This window comes from Danio rerio, chromosome 20 (assembly GCF_049306965.1).
Source record: "Danio rerio strain Tuebingen ecotype United States chromosome 20, GRCz12tu, whole genome shotgun sequence".
Lineage (NCBI taxonomy): Eukaryota > Metazoa > Chordata > Actinopteri > Cypriniformes > Danionidae > Danio > Danio rerio.
The window spans coordinates 25,508,517-25,528,605 of NC_133195.1; the positions used below are offsets into that span (position 1 = coordinate 25,508,517).

General features: G+C 36.2%; 1 protein-coding gene and 2 long non-coding RNA genes across 6 annotated transcripts in view; 1 reads left to right on the forward strand and 2 right to left on the reverse strand.

Moving 5' to 3' along the window:
• scfd2 (sec1 family domain containing 2) overlaps positions 1–20,089 on the forward strand; it is a 271,851-nt gene that overhangs the window by 158,203 nt on the left and 93,559 nt on the right.
• Positions 9,523–11,055, reverse strand: LOC141379565 (uncharacterized). The gene is made up of 3 exons (XR_012396422.1): positions 10,988–11,055; positions 10,736–10,912; positions 9,523–10,401 (listed from the first exon to the last, which is right to left on the reverse strand). It is a non-coding gene; the product is annotated as an uncharacterized lncRNA (long non-coding RNA).
• Positions 12,413–13,602, reverse strand: LOC137488644 (uncharacterized). The gene is made up of 3 exons (XR_011007770.2): positions 13,489–13,602; positions 13,279–13,386; positions 12,413–12,466 (listed from the first exon to the last, which is right to left on the reverse strand). It is a non-coding gene; the product is annotated as an uncharacterized lncRNA (long non-coding RNA).

Sequence of the window (20,089 nt, forward strand, 5' to 3'; positions counted from 1 at the left end):
GATTGGCTCGTATAATTGTTTGCAGGTTTATTGTTATGACAGGCTTGTACTCGGACATCTTATAGTATTTATGGGCACAAGGATGTTTCTGGGTTCAGTCTTCATAAAAAAAAGTTCAGACTTATTCAGGCCATCTGTGTGTGTTTTTCTTATGTAAGACCACTGTGTGATCGGAACCATCCTACATCTTGACCTAAATTCAGAAGAGCAAGAATTATAGTATATACTTAATGTGCATATTGTCTAAAGTATACTGCTGTTTTAGCACATGTGATGCAACTTATGTTTTATACTATGCATACATGTGCAAACGTATTTTTCTAAAGCTTTTAAAGTATGCTTTTTATGCATTAGCAAACTACTACATTAGTAAACTACTTTTAAACAATTATAAATAAATGTTTTTATTCTTCATACAGTAACTTATGAAGTGAAAAAAAGAGGAATTACACTGGACTATAGCCTGTTTTTTATTCACCATTTCAAAACAAGTGCACTTAGAAGGGCACATATATTAAAATGTACATCAGCTTCAACTGCTTGTGTGTGTACTTAAGCTCTATTTTCTATACAGTGACTATGTACATGGTAAATAAGCATGTAGACAGGTCTTTGTGATCATATCTGCATGTTTACATGAACTCATCTGAAAGAGCCTACTTGAGGAAGGCCAATCTGCTTACTAGTACACATATCTGCACTAATACAGTATATTGCTTTACTCCTTGCTTCTTTTTTAATCAGGTTAATACTTCAGATGTGGGATTTGAACAAAAAAAGCTGAAAGTAATCCATTAATATACAAACTCTTACATGTCCAGAGCCTTTGATCTTAATTTTTCCTACTGAAACTTCCTTTCTACATGACTTGATATTTTATACACACACGTACGCCCAAGTGATAGGTCACACACTGTAACTCCTGCTCTTCTTCCTCTTCTGTGTTTTTTGTTCTCTCTCCTTATTTTCTCTCTTTCTCTCTCATCCAGCCATGGTTTAAAAGGATTATTATGAGTCCCACATTGGGGCGAAGTGGTTATGGTTTAAAGGATTAGAGTAGCAGAAGTAAAGAGGGTTGAAGTGTTCCTGCCGGATTTCTCCTGTTTCCTGGATAACCGTTCAGCTTCAGAGATCAGCATTTATTTCCTGCCTTTATCCTTTGTTCTGCATCTCGAGACCTTTCAGATGTATACAAAGTATCTTGGGTCTTGACCTTGTCCTTCAGTTTCACTCAACTCTGGCCTCTTATTAGTCTAGTATGCGTGTATTTTATATACAACTTTTGTTTAGTGTGCATTAAATTGATCAAATGTGGCTGTAAATGCATTATTAATGTTGCAATAGATGCTCTAGTTCAAATAAACACTGTTATTTCGTAATTGCTAAGAATTATGTACAGTTAGGTAATGTGTTTTTAATAATAATAATATTTCACTCCGTTAATTTTATAATTATTGTATTTTTATTAAGTAATTTGGGGCATAATAGTCTAATACTTGAATATTTTAATATGTTTTAAGTTTCAGATGCTATAACTACATCCCAATCATTGGTTCCGTTGTATATGTAAACATTCAAATGAGCGTAAAGAAACAAACCAGTTTCAAAGCCTTGAACTCAACTGGTGTTGTTGCTTTGAGAGCTGGCTTGTGTTTTGTTTTTGGCTGGTGTCTAGATCTCACTTATAATCTTGAGCTGTATGGTCTTGACTATAACAAGGTGGATGGCCAGATAAGGTCAGTGGAGTTGGAACCATGGGTGCCAGGCAGGCTGTAATTAATTTTCCTTCAAGCCAGTCGGGTGATTGAACAGATGCTGGTGCCGCTGCAGCCTCCTGGAGCTCGACCCATTGACGACAATACAGATGACTGTAGACCAACAGATGATGTCAAGAATGTTAAACTTGCCCAGACTTTATAGCCTAGATTTAAACAAACTATCACCTTATCCTCATCTACTTTATACTTGTATACTATAGGTAGGTCACTAAATTAATTTTTATGCGTTATATTGGCAACAATATCCAACAGTTCTGTCTGGTTCTCGAATCTGATTGGCTGATAGCCGTGCAATGTGCTGCAAATCACAGCACTCGTTTAGCCTCCTTTGAGTATTACTCCGCCCAAATAGTGACAGCAGATTAATAAACTCACTACGGTTTAACAAATATTGCTGCTGTTGGACAACATAATGTACTTTTGAGGCTTTTTTAGGCGAGAATGTAGTTGTAAGATTGCAACTATGCAGTTTATTTCTAAGGATATGTGCCTATTTTAAATATTTATATTTTCGACAGCACAAATCAAAACTGATCAAAACATTCTAAAATTGGTGATTCAATAAAAAGTCTCTCTCTTTTGTTTGTTTTAGTGCTCTATTTATTGCATACCATAGTAATTGTAGTGTATTGAGTGTGTATTGAGTGTATTGTAGTGTATTGAGTGTGTTGGCCACTCTTTGTATACCCCTGAGTTACTTTTTGGTTGGCCATCTGTTTGTTTCTAATGAGCCTCCTGTTTTCGTTACTGCAGACTAGTTCAGTAAAAAGAAAGAAGAAATGCCCACAAGTGTTTAGCGTTTTTCCTTATCGCAAACAAAACATTAATCTGGTAGTGATTGCGTTGCTTTGACTTTTTCGGGGTTAAATATTTTGATCTCTCGATTGCAACAGAGAAATACTGGAAAATATCTCTAGACTGATGGCATTTCATGCTATTCAGCCTTATAATCTTAAAATGTTAGTTAAATTACCCATTTTGTCGTTACTTTAGACATTATGCTAGAAAATCATTCAAAAACTAGCTCTAAAGTGACGTTGGTGAATTAGTAATGGTTTCTGCTGGTCTGACGTCAGCTGCAGATGTGAAGCAATGGCAGAAGTAAGTAGTTCCTCATACGAAAAGATTTTTAGACTCAGTGTTTGATTTCCTTTTTTTATATACATGATTGTGTTGTCGAACTGTTGTATAAACCCAATATCACACTCGTAGCAGTGCCATATAGCTGTATAATGTCATTGGTGGGACACTAACGACTGATTTATACTCCTGCATCAACCGCATGTGTATGATGTGTACGCAGCCTTCACGAGGTCGCATAGCCCTCACCGTGGCTGACGCCGATGCTGACACGCACCTTTAAAAAAATGTAACTACACGTCGCAACGACACATAGCGCAAGCTCTGTGATTGGTCAGCTTGGTAGCTGTGACCCGTGTGGGTGGGACAGAGAGCCACGCAAACCCGTTGGAGCCAGTGTTTACAAGTGTGGAGTCCCGTGAAGTAGCTCCATGGGGAAAGATTTGTTTTGTCCTTACCGTATGAATAATGTAGTTGCATTTCTGCCGGTTTCCACCTCAGAAGGAGCGAGTTATAGCTACTTGTTCATTTAGGGTAGCATTCAGAAAAACCAAACACCAGAGAAGAAACATGACATGTAACATAAAAACTTCACTGTCATGTAACGTTTGGGAAGTGTTATTCCAGAGCAACACAAACAGCAAGCAGAAGTATAAATGTACTTCAAAGCGCAAGGCAGGCACCATGGATCACACTGATCACTCGACACAGAAGTATAAACCAGCCTTAAGGCACTTTCCTCTCTTAAGTGCCAATATACAGCCATATTTCACAGCTATATATATATATATATATATATATATATATATATATATATATATATATATATATATATATATATATATGCTGGTTGCTAGTGTGTTGTTTTTGTTCCATCTCCATTTATTTTATCATTGTAAAATAATAACCTGGTTGTTATGTTTATGCATATTGGGCTGCGCATGTTGTAGTTATGTACTGTACTCTTGATAAAATGTGTCATCCTCACTGTATGCAATCTAGCATATCCATAAATGTACTCTAATAATAATTAAGATATTATAATAATAATTTAAAGCCAACATAATAAAACAAACCAGCAGTGAATGCTGGTATTTAACACTTTCCACAAAGTGATCTGTCATTTCACTGGTTGTATTTTAAGACTGATACAACATTAGTTGGCTTCAAGTCTTTGATCCAGTTCAACTGATTCAAACTACCTGATTCATTCTGAGTCATTGAAACATTTACTCAACCCATTTATGACCCTGGACCACAAAACCTGTCATAGGTGTCAATCTTTAGAAATCGAAAGCAGAACAAATAATATTTTCAATAGCTATGTTTTATCCACCTACTGTATTTTTATGTGCATTTTGGATTTGCACATAAAGAAAGAGTTGATGGAAACACCATGATCTGCATAAGTTTTAAAAAATGCACATAACTAAGTAGGATAAGCTTTTGTAAACTATGATGGAAAGACTTCTGCTAAACAAGTTCCATTATAGCCATTAAAAAGAGCATGTGATTTTGTTATAAGAGATCTAGTGATGATAAAAATGTGTGTGAATGGACAAATCAGCAGGCTGAGTGCATTGTAAAATATCTGAAAATGTTGTTTTGGTCATTGTAAGGAGTCATTTGGCATTAGTGTTATTATTGTATATTATTAATTACCTCCAGAATCAAGAGTATCTGTGCTCGGTGTCTGATGCCTTTAAATGCCACCACCTGTTCATTGCATGTTGGCATCGTCTTCTAAGGTAATTTATTTTCAAGACAAATGTTAGGGTAATTTATTAAATAAAGAAAAGATTGATGCAGCTTCCCCTACCGCAGCAAATTAAATTTTTACTGTTGGTATTTGGCGCCAGTTGATCAGTAAGTGACGATTTTGTTCTCTTAGACTCATTGGATAAAATAGCTGCTTTATTCACACATCTTTTATGCAATATTCCGGTTTTGCGCATAAATTTAATTTGCATCTTTGGATGAAAACATATCTACTGATGCATGGTTTGCTATGATTCCACAATATTTGGCCAAGATACAGCTGTTTGAAATCTGAAATCTGGGGGTTAAAACAAATCTGAATACTCTGAAAATTACAACAACTTTATGTTTCTTCATGAAACATGAGAAAAAAAAACATGTTAACTTGTAAACATATCAGGTTGGAATACAGAACATACCAGTTACTAAATATCAGCATCTTGTTTACTAAAAGGGAGTACTGTATCACACGTGATTGCTGATCTGAATGTCGTTACCCCCCAAGCACTTAGTCTGCATGTAATGTTCACAATAGCCAATATGTTACATTTCTATTAACTTTATATTACCTCATATCCTCAATGTTAATGAATTTAATGACACATTTTATGTTTATCATGACTTTGGGACTCACCAGGTCATAGTACTCATCTACTTGACCAATAAACTATTTTTGGATAATTTCCCTCAGTCCCCGAGGCTTGAGATTTGGTCCTGCTACCCACTTATTGAACACCTCCAGGGAGAAACTGTGGAAAAACTTTAGTAAAACAGGACCCTTGGTGATGGTGAAGTGTAAAGTTTGGAATGCTAGAATATTGTTTGCCGTCTCTGGAATGCTGAATGTGAGCCAGCACTGCTGTTGATTATTTGGAGGTGTTGAAGACTCCTCAAACTGCTGACAGGGCTGGTTGAATAATGTAAGGTCGCTGCCAATCTTACGGAATGTCATTGACCTTATTCTGGGCATCTGTTGCCCTATAATGATTTCTAGAGTGCTTGCACTGGAGTATCTCTCTAGGATCTCCGAGGAGGATTTTTTTGTCGTTGTGCACCATCTTTTGTCGATTAGACGCCATTATTCTTATTTTTACTTTCATAATATATTTTTCAATCTCATAACTTTTGTCTTTCTCCCTCGTACACAGTTTGTACATCAGTATCTTCTTGCTTAAACAGATGCGTGTGTATCTGAATAGCATTACCGAGTTATATAATGTTCTGTTAGAGATTAGAGTTGCAAGAATGCTGTGCTGAGAGAGTGGAAGTAAGACTCAGCATCAGTCTGTCGTTAGAATGGGAATGTGTGGCATTTTTCTGTCATTTAAACAATTGCCTGAGCCAGGCTTAGTTTAGTCTTGTGTTTTCTGCTGGATCTTGATAAGGGGATTAACGAACAATTGCGGAATTTTTTTGCTTAAGATTGTAAATATTTTAAGCTCTCATATCCTTAATTCCCATAGCAATGGCTCTCAACAGATTGTTAACTCTATTAAATTACATATTGATCATTTTTAGGCACTGTCACTAATGTGCATTGCTATTTGGGGTATATACTGTGGAAATATTGTGATATTCTTTAAAGGAAATAGGATATAAAATATGATTTTATGTAGTTTTTCTTGCAAACACTTCTCAGAATTGACATAGGCCCTGTTTCCACTGGTATAAATATAATATTTGGTTGATTAGAATGCAGTCAGATGAGGGATACACATTCACATTTACAGCTGGTCATTCATCAGTTTTGATAGCTGCAAACATTCACTAAAAGTGAATATCCGTGAATCTTTGTTAAAAATCACTCTGGTAAGAGAAAATTGTACTTTTTTTGTATTATTATTATTCCTATTTATTATTATTCCTATTATTCATATTTTCTGCCTAATACCTAAACCAAACTTGCGTTTTAGACCACAAAGTCTCAATTAACTCAAATAAATCCATTGACTTATATAGTCATTTTTGTTCAGTTGTGATGAGATCAACATATATGCATCTTGCACTCTAAAAATACTTTGTTGTTTCAAACCAAATCTGAATCAAATATAACATACGCTCATATACACTCACTGGCCACTTTATTAGGTACACTTTAGTAGTACCGGGTTGGACCCTCTTTTTCCTTCAGAACTGCCTTAATCCTTCCTGGTGTAGATTCAACATGATACTGCAAATATTCCTCAAAGATTTTGGTCCATATTTACATGATAGCAGACTTGTCAGCTGCACATTCATGATGCGAATCTCCCGTTCCACCACATCCCAAAAGTGCTCAATTGATTGAGATCTGGTGACTGTAGAGGCCATTTGAGTACAGTGAACTCATTGTCATGTTCAAGAAACCAGTCTGAGATGATTCGTGCTTTATGACATGGCGCATTATCCTGCAGGAAGTAGCCATCATGGGCACACTGTGGTCCTAAAGGGATGGACATGGTCAGCAACAATATAGGTAGGCTGTGGTGTTGACACAATGCTCAGTTGGTACTAATGGGCCCAAAGTGTGCCAAGAAAATATCCCCCACACAATTACACCACCAGCAGCAGCCTGAACCATTGATACAAAGCAGGATGGATCCAGGATTTATCTTGCTGACGCCAAATTCTGACCCTACCTTCTGAATATCGCAGCAGAAATCGAGACTCATCAGACCAGGCAAGGTTTTTCCAATCTTCTATTGTCCAATTTTGGTGAGCCTGTGCCAATGGTAACCTCAGTTTCCTGTGATTAGCTGATAGGAGTGGCACCTGGTGTGGTCTTCTGCTGCTGTAGCCCTTCCGACTCAAGGTTGGGCGTGTTGTGTGTTCAGAGATGCTCTTCTGCATACCTAGGTTGTAATGAGTGGTTATTTGAGTCATTGTTGCCTTTCTATCAGCTGGAACCAGTCTGGCCATTCTCCTCTGACCTCTGACATCAACAAGGCATTTGCCCCCACAGAACTGCTGCTCACTGGATGTTTTCTCTTTTCAGACCATTCTCTGTAAACCCTAGAGATGGCTTTACGTAAAACTTTCTGCAGTTTCTGAAATACTCAGACCAGCCTGTCTGGCACCAACAACCATGCCAAGTTCAAAGTCACTTAAATCGCTAAAATCATCTTAATGCTTGGTTTGAATTGCATTAGATTTTTTTGACCATGTCTACACACCCAAATGCATTGAGTTGCTGCCATGTGATTGGCTAATTAGAAATTTGTGTAAACAAGCAGTTGGACAAGTGTACCTAAAAAAAAAGTGTCCAGTGAGTGGATAAACATAACAAAACCATTTGTTAGGTAAACAATTGGGTTTGTTCAATAATTGCCCCAAATTTGCTTTGAAACAGTCCAACATTTTTTAAATACAGTAAGTAGGGCCATAATTTAACTTCATTTTGACCAGCAGATTACCTTTAGTTTTAGTCATTTTGGAGTGAATTTTGCCGGTATCATTACTAAATGTCAGTACAGACATTCAATCTCTGAGAAATGTTCAAATGTTCCAGCATCCATGCCGAAAATAATGATACCTTAAAAAGAGGAGTTAAATCAAAGACACAGTTCACCAAAACAAAACGTTTGAGTTTGAGTTCTTTCTTATATTAGACACAAAAGATATTTAGAAGAATGTTGGAAACCTGTAGTCTTCGTCTTCCATATTTTCCATATTATCAGATTCTTACATTCTTCAAAATGTCTTATCATGTTCATCAGAAAAAAAAGCTCTTAAAGTTTAAAATCACTTGAGGGTCACTTTAAGGCAGTTCTGTAATAAAAAACTGGTACTAGCAATGTGTAAGAACCAATATTAAAGAATAAGTTTACCCAAAAAAAGAGAAAAGTTACCCACCCTTGAGTGATTTCAAACCTTTGGGTTTCTTTTTTTCATTAAACACTAAAGAAGATATTTTGCAGAAAGCTGAAAACCTGTGATCACTGACTTCCATATAGCAGGAAAAACTAATAGAAGTCATTGGTTACAGGTTTCCAGCATTTTTTTTAAATATCTCATAAAGGTTTGAAACAAGTAAAAGGTGTGTAAATTAGAGCCACTACTCCCTTTTAAGGATTTACACCTACCTAACTTTAAATACTAACAGTTCCTGACCCCAGTGCTACAAGCATAAATTAGGTATCATTGAAAAGAAGACACTTTGGACTTTACTATGGCCCATCTAGAAGGTTTAATTGTAAAAAAAATATGAAAAGTTAAACATTATGAAGTAATGAGAAAGAAAAAAATGTACTGTATTCAATATTTATCCATATACAAACACAGGGAAACATTAATGTAATTGCCTAGAAAAAAATATACATTGAAAACCAAGTGTCTCATGACTTTATATTTCAAATTTGATGAAGATAGCATGCAAAATAAGATTTCTGTTAAAGGTTTTATGAGACTATATCGGTGACCTTCCTTCCCTCACCGTCAGAGGCACTTTCTAAATGATCTTCCCAAACTGAAATAGTAACAGTTGCTAAATAATGTGATCTAATCTATTAGTAAACACTGAAATGTAAAAAAAAAATAAAATAAAAAATAACAGCACCCCAGTGCATCCACGTCCTGATGCTGGCTAAGATGAATTGTCCCTTTAAATTAAATAATATCAATATTGCTAATATGGCCTGTTAGTATATATATATATACACTCTCAGAAAAAAAGGTACAAAATTGTACCTTTTAGGGTACAAATGGCCCGTCACTGGGGTGGTACCCTTAAGGGTACAAATTTGTACCTCTATTTAAAGGTACAAAATTGTACCTTCTACATTTGTACCCTTTAAGGGACAATTTTGTACCCTAGACACTGAAGGTACAAAAATGTACCTTTTTATATTACGTAGTATTTTCAGGGTACTGACCCAGGCATTTTGATCCTTTGGTGACTGCATGCACAAATAAATAAATAAAATATTTTGGTTCACAGATGTCCATTTTTATTTATTAATGTAGAAATATTTAATTACAACTCACAACTGAATGTGTTAAGAAATAAAATTACACAGCAAGTATAAAGCAGACATGTAAACAGTAAAAAGAACAATTTAGATAACAAATAAAAACTAAATAATCTACACTTAATACAAAGACCACAAGAATACTGTTTAAGATTTATGAACACATTACACAGGGTACATCAAGTACTGCACTTTATAAAGTCCTAAGTATTTGTCTTTAGTCAGAATACTCGGTCATAATAAATAATTTGTCATCAACTTTTTCTCTGAATTTCAGAATGAAGGCAAACTTTCTCTATAAATTGCTTAAACAGTGCAGAAAACCAAATACATCAGTAGCCTCTTCCTCAACATCAGTAGATTACTCCTCAAGTGGAGTTGTAATTTGTTGTAACACAATATGTGTTTATGCTTTTGATAAACATGACATGTCAAGCACTCATATCTGGAAAATGTTCTTTGATAGTCATTAGGACCACAAGTTATTTAAAAATTTGCTTTATGCATGAATGATAGCAGTGTGCTGGATTAACTTGATGATTGTGATTATCCCAAGAGCATGTAAAGAAACAAAAAACAAGGTTGATCACTCTGGTAACTGGAGTAGATCGAGGCTTGTCACCGTCCACCGTTCATTCAAAACATTCCACTGCAGAAACATCAAGGTGTTCTTCTAATAAGATGGATATGTCAAAAATGTATATTCGTCCACATCATTAGCCCGGCCAATCACAATCCCATCAACTCTGAAGACTGCTGTGACTCGTCTTGTTAACACAGTTATCCAGTCGGTGGCCTCCTCGTGTACTTGAACTGTTGGATGTGGTGAAGATGGTTCACTGTAAATGACAAAGCAATAATTACATTAATATCAGTCACTCTATCACTGATGAAGAGAAAATCAACATGCATAGAAAGTAAAATAATTAATATTTAATGATTAAAAAAAAGTATCACAGATTAAAAGACTAATATAAATTTCATTCATTCATTCAATTTCTTTTTGGCTTAGTCCCTTTATTAATCTGGGGTTGCCACAGTGGAATGAACCACCAACTTATCCAGCATATGTTTTATGCAGCAGATGCCCTTCTAGCTGCAACCCAGTATTACGAAACATCCAGACACACTTATTCACACACACATTTATACACTACAGACAAATAAGCTTACCAAATTCAGCTATAGCACATGTCTTTATACTTGTGGGGAAACCGGAGCACTTGGAGGAAACCTTCACGAACACTGGGAGAATATGCAAACTCCTCACACAAATGCCAACTGACCCAGCCGAGGCTCGAACCAGCAACCTTCTTGCTGTAAGGTGACAGCACTACCCACTGCGTCATCCTAATATAAAGAATATCAAGCATTATAAAATGCATTTATCACAGCATATACTAAACAAAAAAACAACATACGCACCGGAGCACAACAAAATGTTGAAGTGTCTCGTTTAACAAGGCTGGCAACATGAGAAGTGCTGCTGTAAACATAAGATGGAACATAAGATGTGGCATACAAACAAATATGAAGGAATCCATACAAAGCTAGAATTTTATAATATTAATCAAGTGGAGAAAGTTTAGAAAGAGTACCTTAGAGTCAGGACCAAGTGTGCCGCAAGCCTACGTTTGAGTGAAGGTTTCGGCCGTTAGATCGCCCCCTGGGGGCTGGCTGCAGTACAAGTCATAAAGCCCGCCTCCTCCGTGTTAATGAAGGAGACTTGAGCCCAAATAAAAAAAAATATTACACTTGCAATAAAATGTCCCGAAAGATAGTTCTGGTTGATTAAGGCACTGGTTATTGTGCTGAAATAGGTGCAGATCTTCATTTTTGTAAACAGTTTGTTTTTAGCAGTAATTTAATGCTGGGCGTGTCATCGTGATTGACAGCTGTGATTGACAGTTTCTCAAAGCGCGGCGTCTAAGCTTCGGCAGGAGACTGAAGTAGACTGAAATGTTATTATTCGATTTCTGTGATATTTTACTATGACAAAATGAGTTCAGCAGTAAACTATAGTTTCTGACATACATGATCCTGGTGGAACACTGTTTATTCGCTAAGTTCAGGGCTTTTTTAGGGCTTTATTAGTTTGCTGATACACGCCTAGCCACCCAGATAGCAAAACACAGTTCCGGCTAGATTCTCGCCTGCCGGAGACTTATCTCTTAGAGCTCAGACTGACTAATGTTACCTCTGCTGGACCTACTCCGAATGCCTGGACTCACTACCCAATTCCAGCCCGAGTCAATCGAGCCAGATGCGGCGGCCGAGCGAGCAGGCGCTGCCGCATGCGAGCCGGAATCAGCCCGCGACGCCGCGAGTAAGTTATGCGCTGCGGCCTGGAGCTGGCGCGATTGAATATAAAAAACCCTCATATTTGTTAGCGTTATTACATCCATTTGTGTTGATATGACAGCAAACGCATGCTGAGAAGTTCGGGGGGCGTAGTTGATTTTACATAAAGCGTTTGATTGGAAGCTCAACTCTGCTCATTTTTGCGGCTCCTCCTCTGGCTCCATCAGACAATCCTTCTGCGCATGTCTGGCTCCAATTTCAGCAGTCTTTTGCGACAGTTTGTGCCTGTCAAGCAGGCGTTTTGCCCTCAAGGCGTTCAATGGGAAAAAGGGCTGTCGCGTCGTCCATATTTTTTACAGTCATTGGTCAGGACCATAGCATTCTTCAGTTGATCTCTCATCTTTCGATAAAAACCTAGAAAATAATTTTAAACATGTGGGTGTACATTTATTGTTGTTTGCAAGTAAAAACCTACAAATTTAAAATAGTATGTAAGCCATTAAAACCATGGTATAGATAATGAGACATACTTACATCTTGTAACTGAGCCATGCCTTCATTGGTCTGATGCTGTTAGGCTGCATTCTGTTGTTCAATCTTGTCCTGAAAGACAATTGGAAACTTCAAAAACTTCTGGAAAGCAATAAGATAAAGCAATAACTATTTACTTATTTTGAGATATTAATAATAAAATAGGTAAAATAGCTCAAGGTACCAGTTTCAGAACAGATGAGACAAATTATTACATTAAAGAACAAAGTATAACTTAAAACGTTGATTTATACAACATGGTATGTTAATAATTCTACATTAACATAAGTATAACGTTAAACGATAGTAAAGCACCAACAATTCTGGACATGAGAGTTTGTGGACACTCCTCAACATTAATGTAACTTAGACACTAAAACGAAGATATGTACAAGCATACACACGCCACGTTTGTAACTAGCCACGTTTACATAATCAGTCTCTTTGCCGGTGACAAAATTGTGATTTTTCTTCACAAAATGGCGGTGTAACTTATATAATCGTCTAAAGTTACATTTCAGCGGTCAACCGTGGCTAGAAAAATGGCCTCAAAATATAAAAAATTATCGATAATTCCAAATTTCCAGTATTAATAACAAAAGGTTTTATATCAAGGTATATGAAGACTTTAGTCGCGCAAGCTCCGGGCCACACCGCACATTACTCACGGCCCGATTCCGGTGCACGGATACGGCAGCGTCGGCTCGCTTCTGCCGCCGCAACTGGCCCGAGTGTATTTTGCTATCTGGGTTGCGATTATATTCCGCCGTGGCAACACTTATTAATAAAGCAGTAACTTAACGTAAGATATAAGGCGCGAATACGTAACGTAGGCGATAAAGGGAACTTTTACACCGAGAAAACTAACAGCATACAGTACTCACCGTCTATAACGTTATGTCCCTCGGTGACTTCGATATCACATTGTATTAACTTCTTTAATAAGCTGCAGACATCTTAGCAAACTCCATCCTGCAGGCCAGCCCGGAGCACTTAAAGCGGGGAAAAGCCGAGACCCGAGAGTCAGACAAAATCAACAGAACACGGCTTTACATGTAAAAATGAGACTAAAAATATCTTTAAAACATTCTTACCTGAAAAGTGTGGACTCCAAAATAGACTTTTCTTTGAAAAGCGTGCGAAGTTCTGTGTAAACAGCCAGCATACTCGACGGACCGCCTCAGTAACAAACACTACTATAACGTCTCAACAAGCCAAATTCTTAAAGAGACAGCAACATCACCACCTGTATGAAGATGCTGTCACTCTGCATGGTTCTTATTCTACATCCCATAAACTATAGGGTCTTAACCCTTAAAGACCGAGACAGCCGCCCGCGGCTAAAAATAAGTATTGCTCTTAAATGTTTAATAACTTTTGATCCGCTGATCCGATCCATACAATTCAAAGATTGGCATAAAGAAGAGAGTCTCAGCTTTCCATCGCTGTATCACATTACATTCACGGACTTTCAGAGGCTCCGGAATCAGTGTGGTTACCTCATCAAATTTTGACAACGCTGATTTGACAAAGGAACGCTCGTCACTTGTCTCTCCGGACAAACCAGACATGATATATGGATGCATTGTCCCTCCTCCATGCCCAGATTGGTTCAAACTCGCTCTATCTCAACCAATAAGCATAGGTTTCGCTTTGTGAACCAACAATCAGCTATTTGAACAACACGGAATGAGAGATAGGCTGCACATTTACGCGCGGCTAAATAAAACGCTAAAAAAAAGTTTTGCATGAAATAATTCTCATACTAAGTACTTTTGCATGCACAACAGCACAAAAACATGACAAAACAGTGACACAGCAAAGACGAAGTGCTGCTCTTGTTGTTTTCAAAGGACGCAAATAAAGGTTGGGCTGTTTGTCTGCATTGCACGCGAACCATATCCATATCCGCAGACAACCATTTCCATGCTGGCACATAAAACCTAAGGATGTTCCATATTGAATCTAGTTTAGTTATGTAACTATTTATAGTATAGTAAATATTTATATCTATTTTTTACTGAGGATTTGCACCATGTTTATTTGGACTTTGACGCATTATTTATTATTTTCTTATTTTATATTTGTTTATTATAAGTGGTGTTGTTTATGGTAACTAAAAATATATTATTTGGAAAAAAGTCAAATTTGCTTTAGTGTTCTGTTATTTTGTAACATTTTTTTACTGTTTAGTTCATTCCCAGAACTTTTGGGCAAATACATTGTCAGTAAATAAATGCATTTTTTCCCCCCATTGAAAAACGCCTTGAAATAACATTGAAATAAATTGCTATAACTTGCTCAGGGAATGGTGGATGTACACAAAATTTATTGTGGAAGTATAAAACATCATAATATGTATTTCTAAAGAAAGAAAAACAAACTTCATAAGGTTTTGTTTATAATAACTAGAAAATGCCACTTTTTTTAAAAATCGTTTCTGGAAAATTCTGGAATATTTTCTGTCTGTTCATATGTTTTTGGACGAAAAAAAGTTTTAGACTGGACCTTTAAATGATACAGATTGAAACTTCAGGTTCTCCTGTTTAAAATAATATATGACACTTGAGTCTGACTGCTAAAATAAAAATAAAACTGCTTTAAAAAAAAAATAATAATATAGGCCCATTAGGTGCCCTCAAAATACCTCTAGGTCTTTAAGGGTTAAACAGTAAGCAAAGACCAGTATTTACGTTTTAATGATTAAAATTACATTCAATTATAAATTAAATTATTAACATTTTTGAGAAAAAATTTAATTTAAATACATGAAAAAAAATTCATTATTAAAATATTTAATTCAATCAATTTATTTATTTATTATATTTTTAAATTATGTATTTTAGTATTAATGTTGTTTTAATAATGTTAATGTTATTAATTAGTATTAATACATTTAAATTTGTGTTATATAGTGTCTTGATCTTATCATGAGCTGAGGGTACAATTTTGTTCTTATAGGGAAACAAAATATATAATTGTACCTTTAAAGGTGCCAAATTGGTCCTTTACGGTACAATTTTGTATCCAAATGTGCTATAAAAGGTACAAAAATGTACCTTTCAAACCTAAATCTGGACATTTGTACCTTTATAGCCCATTTGGGTACAAAATTGTACCCTAAGGACCAATATGGGACCTTTAAAGGTACAATTTTATATTTTGTTCCCTCTTGGAACAAAATTGTACCCTCATTGTACCTTTTTTTCTGAGAGTGTATATACTTTTTAAAAGTATTTAAAAAGTCAACCTTAGCATACATTCATTGACTCTCTACAGTGTCTGCTGCATTATAAGCTCTCTTTCACTTTTTTATAATGCTGTGTTTGAATACCAAAGAAAATGCAGCAACATTCCCAGGTCTAAGCCAGAATTCCTGTACGGATTAACATTATACAGAGATGTTCCTCTTTTATTCCTGTGCCAAGAAGACAGCGCTTTGATTCAGTGATTCACATACAGAACACATGAGTGCACTCACGCATATCCTGCTCTACATCACCTTTTTAGTACGATTACTAAATTAAGCATTGCTATTAATAGTAGCAGAGACTGAATTCCTCTTTAAGCATCTCGAGACTGTAGCTGGTGTGATTGTATGAAGACATTGATGGAGAAAAGAAGGAAGTTTATTAAGGTGTCTGCATTCCTTCCAGGACGGAGCGTTTTTTAGTTGTCTGGGAGATGTCTGTTTAGTGTAGTTATTAGCCCTTATTGCATTCATGAGATTGTTATGTTATTGTCTTGGGGGAATGAAGTAAAGGAATGTTCTTTTGTCAGACTCATTCCATGGGCATTGATTACAGGGTTTATGATACACCATTGTGCTATTTGAATAGACTGCTTGTAGAATTAAATGAACTAGCATGCTGAGGATCTGTGAAATAAATATTAATAGACAAAGAAAATATCTTTTATTTTCTGTTTAAGTGCAAAAAATGTGGAATTAATAGACTTTAAGTAGACAATTCACGATTTGTGCATTTAATAAGAATAATTTTATTGCTCTATGCACTGAAAATATAAGAGTATTTATTAATACTAAATATTTAAATGGGCCTTTATTGTTATGTTGTCATGTTTTCATGTTGTCTAACATTTTGATTCTTATCATTTCTAATTTTAAATTATTTCATATTTTAATTATTTCTTTACATACATGCTTTCAGAAATAAATAAAGAGTTTAGTCAACAACATGTACAGATTGGCACAGTCTTACATTTATTATATCTGCAAAGCATAAAATGAAATTAATGGCATAAATTAAAGAAATAAAGAACACCAGTATTACGAAGCTAAATGAATTTAGGCATATTTTAATTATGGGTGGTTTCATATTCCTGCTGATAACAATTCTGACATTCCATCCACCAGATTTGTTTTTATCTGGTACTGTGGAAAGTCTAAAAGTCATTTTTGGATAAGGTGGTGACGTGTTGTTGATTTTTTTTTTCTTTTTCCACTTTTGATTTTTCACAGAATCCTTCATTGTTTGGTTTCCAAGAATGTTGCCTCTGCCCTTTTCCACGGCTGGATTATGGTCACAAGATTGTAGTTGGTGGACAATAACAGACTCTCACTAGTTTACAAAATAATAAAGACTGTATTTCATTTCATTCATTTGTTTATTTATTTTTGCTGCATTAGTGTGTGGTTGATTGCACCCATTTACTGGTAAAATACAGGTATGCATTTCATCCAAATTTTGTCAAAATGACTTTCTTATTGTGAAATTGAAACTCATTTTTAATAAACAGAAATAGATGTAGGACAGGACTTGGTTCCTGGAGGTAGATCTGAATGCAAGTTTACCCCTTGTAAGGAAAAATATAGAGGTTAGATTAAGACCAAATTTACCCATGCTATTATAATGCATCTTCATTAGTCATAAATGGATGACTCAATAATACAATATACGTATACCAGGTCGAAATATTTAGAACTTGTCCTTCAAAGGTCAAATGCATTCAAACAGGCACAAAATACCATCTACTTTTCTCCTACTGACTGAACACATGCTTATTATGTGAAATAATATAACAAAGTGCACCAAATTGAGAAAGTTACACATGGCTACATTGTACCAAAACACATGAATTATGATACAAATATATTTGCCACCTATATTAACTCTTTTTTCCACTCACATATTATGCAGCTTACAAAAAGGTAAGAAAGCAAACAAATGAAAAAGATATGGATGCGATCTATAGACATATATCTAATCATGGTTAAAATATTTTTTACAACAATTGGGCTAAAACCGAAAGTTCTTGATGCACTTTTCTAAAAACTGAATCTGAAAATGCTTTGTAATATTTCTTTACTATTTTATTATATATTATAAAGCAATTAATAGTTTTTAAATCAAACTCAATAACTTAAATTATACTGATTTTAAAAACACTATCAAATATAAAAAAACACATTTTATTGACAGTAAAAAATTTTAAAAATATATATATATATTTAAATTTAAAAAAATGCACACTATTTGAGTGGACTTTTGCTTGCCAGTGAGCATGTGCAGTACATGCATAGATAAGCATATGTGTATATATGCAAATCTACAGTGCAGTATATTGATATTATGTATTATATAACTTTCAACATGTCCCAGGCACACACAAGCTAGTTGACGGTGCTTTGCTGCTTTAGGGCTTGCAGCAAGGGCATCTATTACAATAAATGGGTTCCATAGCTCAGAGCTGCACTTTCCTCATGCTATGTGAAAGCTGCTTTACACCACATAGAGAATATGACTGGAGGGAGTGTGAAACCAGCATCCTGAACATTTCTGTGTGAAGTAGCGCTGCATAGCCTTTTTTGACTTGCATTTTTATCTGTTTTTGATGATGATGAAGATAATGATGTAGGCCACAGGTGTCAAACTCAGTTCCAAAAGGGCCGCAGCTCTGCACAGTTTAGTTCCAACCCTAATTAAACACACCTGATCAAACTAATTGAGTCCTTCAGGCTTGTTTGAAACCTACAGGTAAGTGTGTTGGAGCAGGGTTGGAACTAAACTGTGCAGGGCTTCGGCCCTTTTGGAACTGAGTTTGACACCCCTGCTGTAGGCCTTCACCGGTCAGTGTTAAGTCGCCTTTCCACTGCACACGACATTTGGACACGACTGTCAGATTACGCCTTCTTGTGGCGGTCGCACAGAATTTTCAGTTCTGATGTGCACCATGGGAGAGAAGCTGTTCTCGCAGTGTCCGAAATAAAAGCAAGAGCCTATATTCTCTGATGTTGAATAAATGAATGAATACTAGAAACTCGTAGACCGTTAAGAATATTGGAGGGAAAGTGGAGACAACATAAAAATATATATTTTTATTACTTTATTACTTACATTTATGAATCGATATGTTGTTTTTTTTTAAATATAGACTTTTTTGGATTTAAAAAATAACCAAATAAACTACTATTTCTCATCTAGCACACATGGACCTGCTTGAACAACACTGAAATACATCACGTCCGGTCAGCCGGTTGCATACGGTCTAGTCGCAGGAGTTCAAATATTTCAACGGGTCTGCAGCTCAATTCGGATTTGAATTTTCTGCATACGGAGATGATCGGAGCTCCACGCAGCTCCCGGACTGCTCTCCATTGTAAATGAATGACTTCTGGTCTGTCACTTGTCGTTTGTCGTGTGCAGTGGAAAGGAGGCTTTATCCTAATTCTTATCTTGAGGCATGACTGATTGTCTGAGATGGCGTCATTGGTGGCTGAAGAAGCCAATACAGGAGAGGCATTCTTTGCTGCAGAAGTCGCATCGATAGGTGGCTCCCTGCCTGTCCATGTTTCGCACCTTTCGTCAAATTCACTTTGTCTCCGATGCACACATCATGTTGTCACCTGACTTTGAGCTGTTTGGTCAAGGTGCACCTCCACTTCAGGCGGTCTGCTGCGTGGTCTTCCCAGGACTGTGTGTTTATGTTGAGGGCTTTCATGTCTCTCTTCACAACATCTTTAAATCGCAGAATCGGGTGCCCTGTGGTTCTCTTCCCAGATAAAACTCAGCCTTGTTTGACGCCACTGCTGATGCTGAAAGGCTTGAAGCAAGTTTTGTACCTACCACCATATTCACTTTTTCTAAATCTTGAGTTTTAAATTCCGCTAAAATGTATATGCATGATCGCCAACCTTACATGGAGGATTTCATATCAATGATTTGATTTGATTTGATTTTGAAAAGCCTGTCTCTGCTGACCAGGTTGAAGGCTTTGGTGTAGTCAATAAAGGAGATGTAAAGGTGTGGATGATGATGATGGTAAAACACTTTTACATGTTGTGAAATATTGACCCCTCTAACTTTACACAAACATCACACATTTCAGGGGAAAACAGGTCAGAAAAGAGGTAACTTTTAGAAAGACGAAAAAAAATACATTAGGGAAAAGGGAGGCGAAAAATGCCCCTTCAAGACTGTCCTTGAAGTAGGGCAGTGTGAGATCTGGGACAAAAAACCTCAACAACAAGCATATAATCACATATACCTAAACATAACATCGCAACAGGATGTGGAGATAGTCCTATAAAGATGACAGCCATATGGTCCTGCAGCCAGGGGGCGCTGGTCCCAGACTCGCCTACCCACTCCGCTTTTTCTCTTTCATCCAAGAATTATCACACAATAATTTTTGATGAGCAAAAATTGTGCATCCCTAGAAAAAAAGAATGAAAAT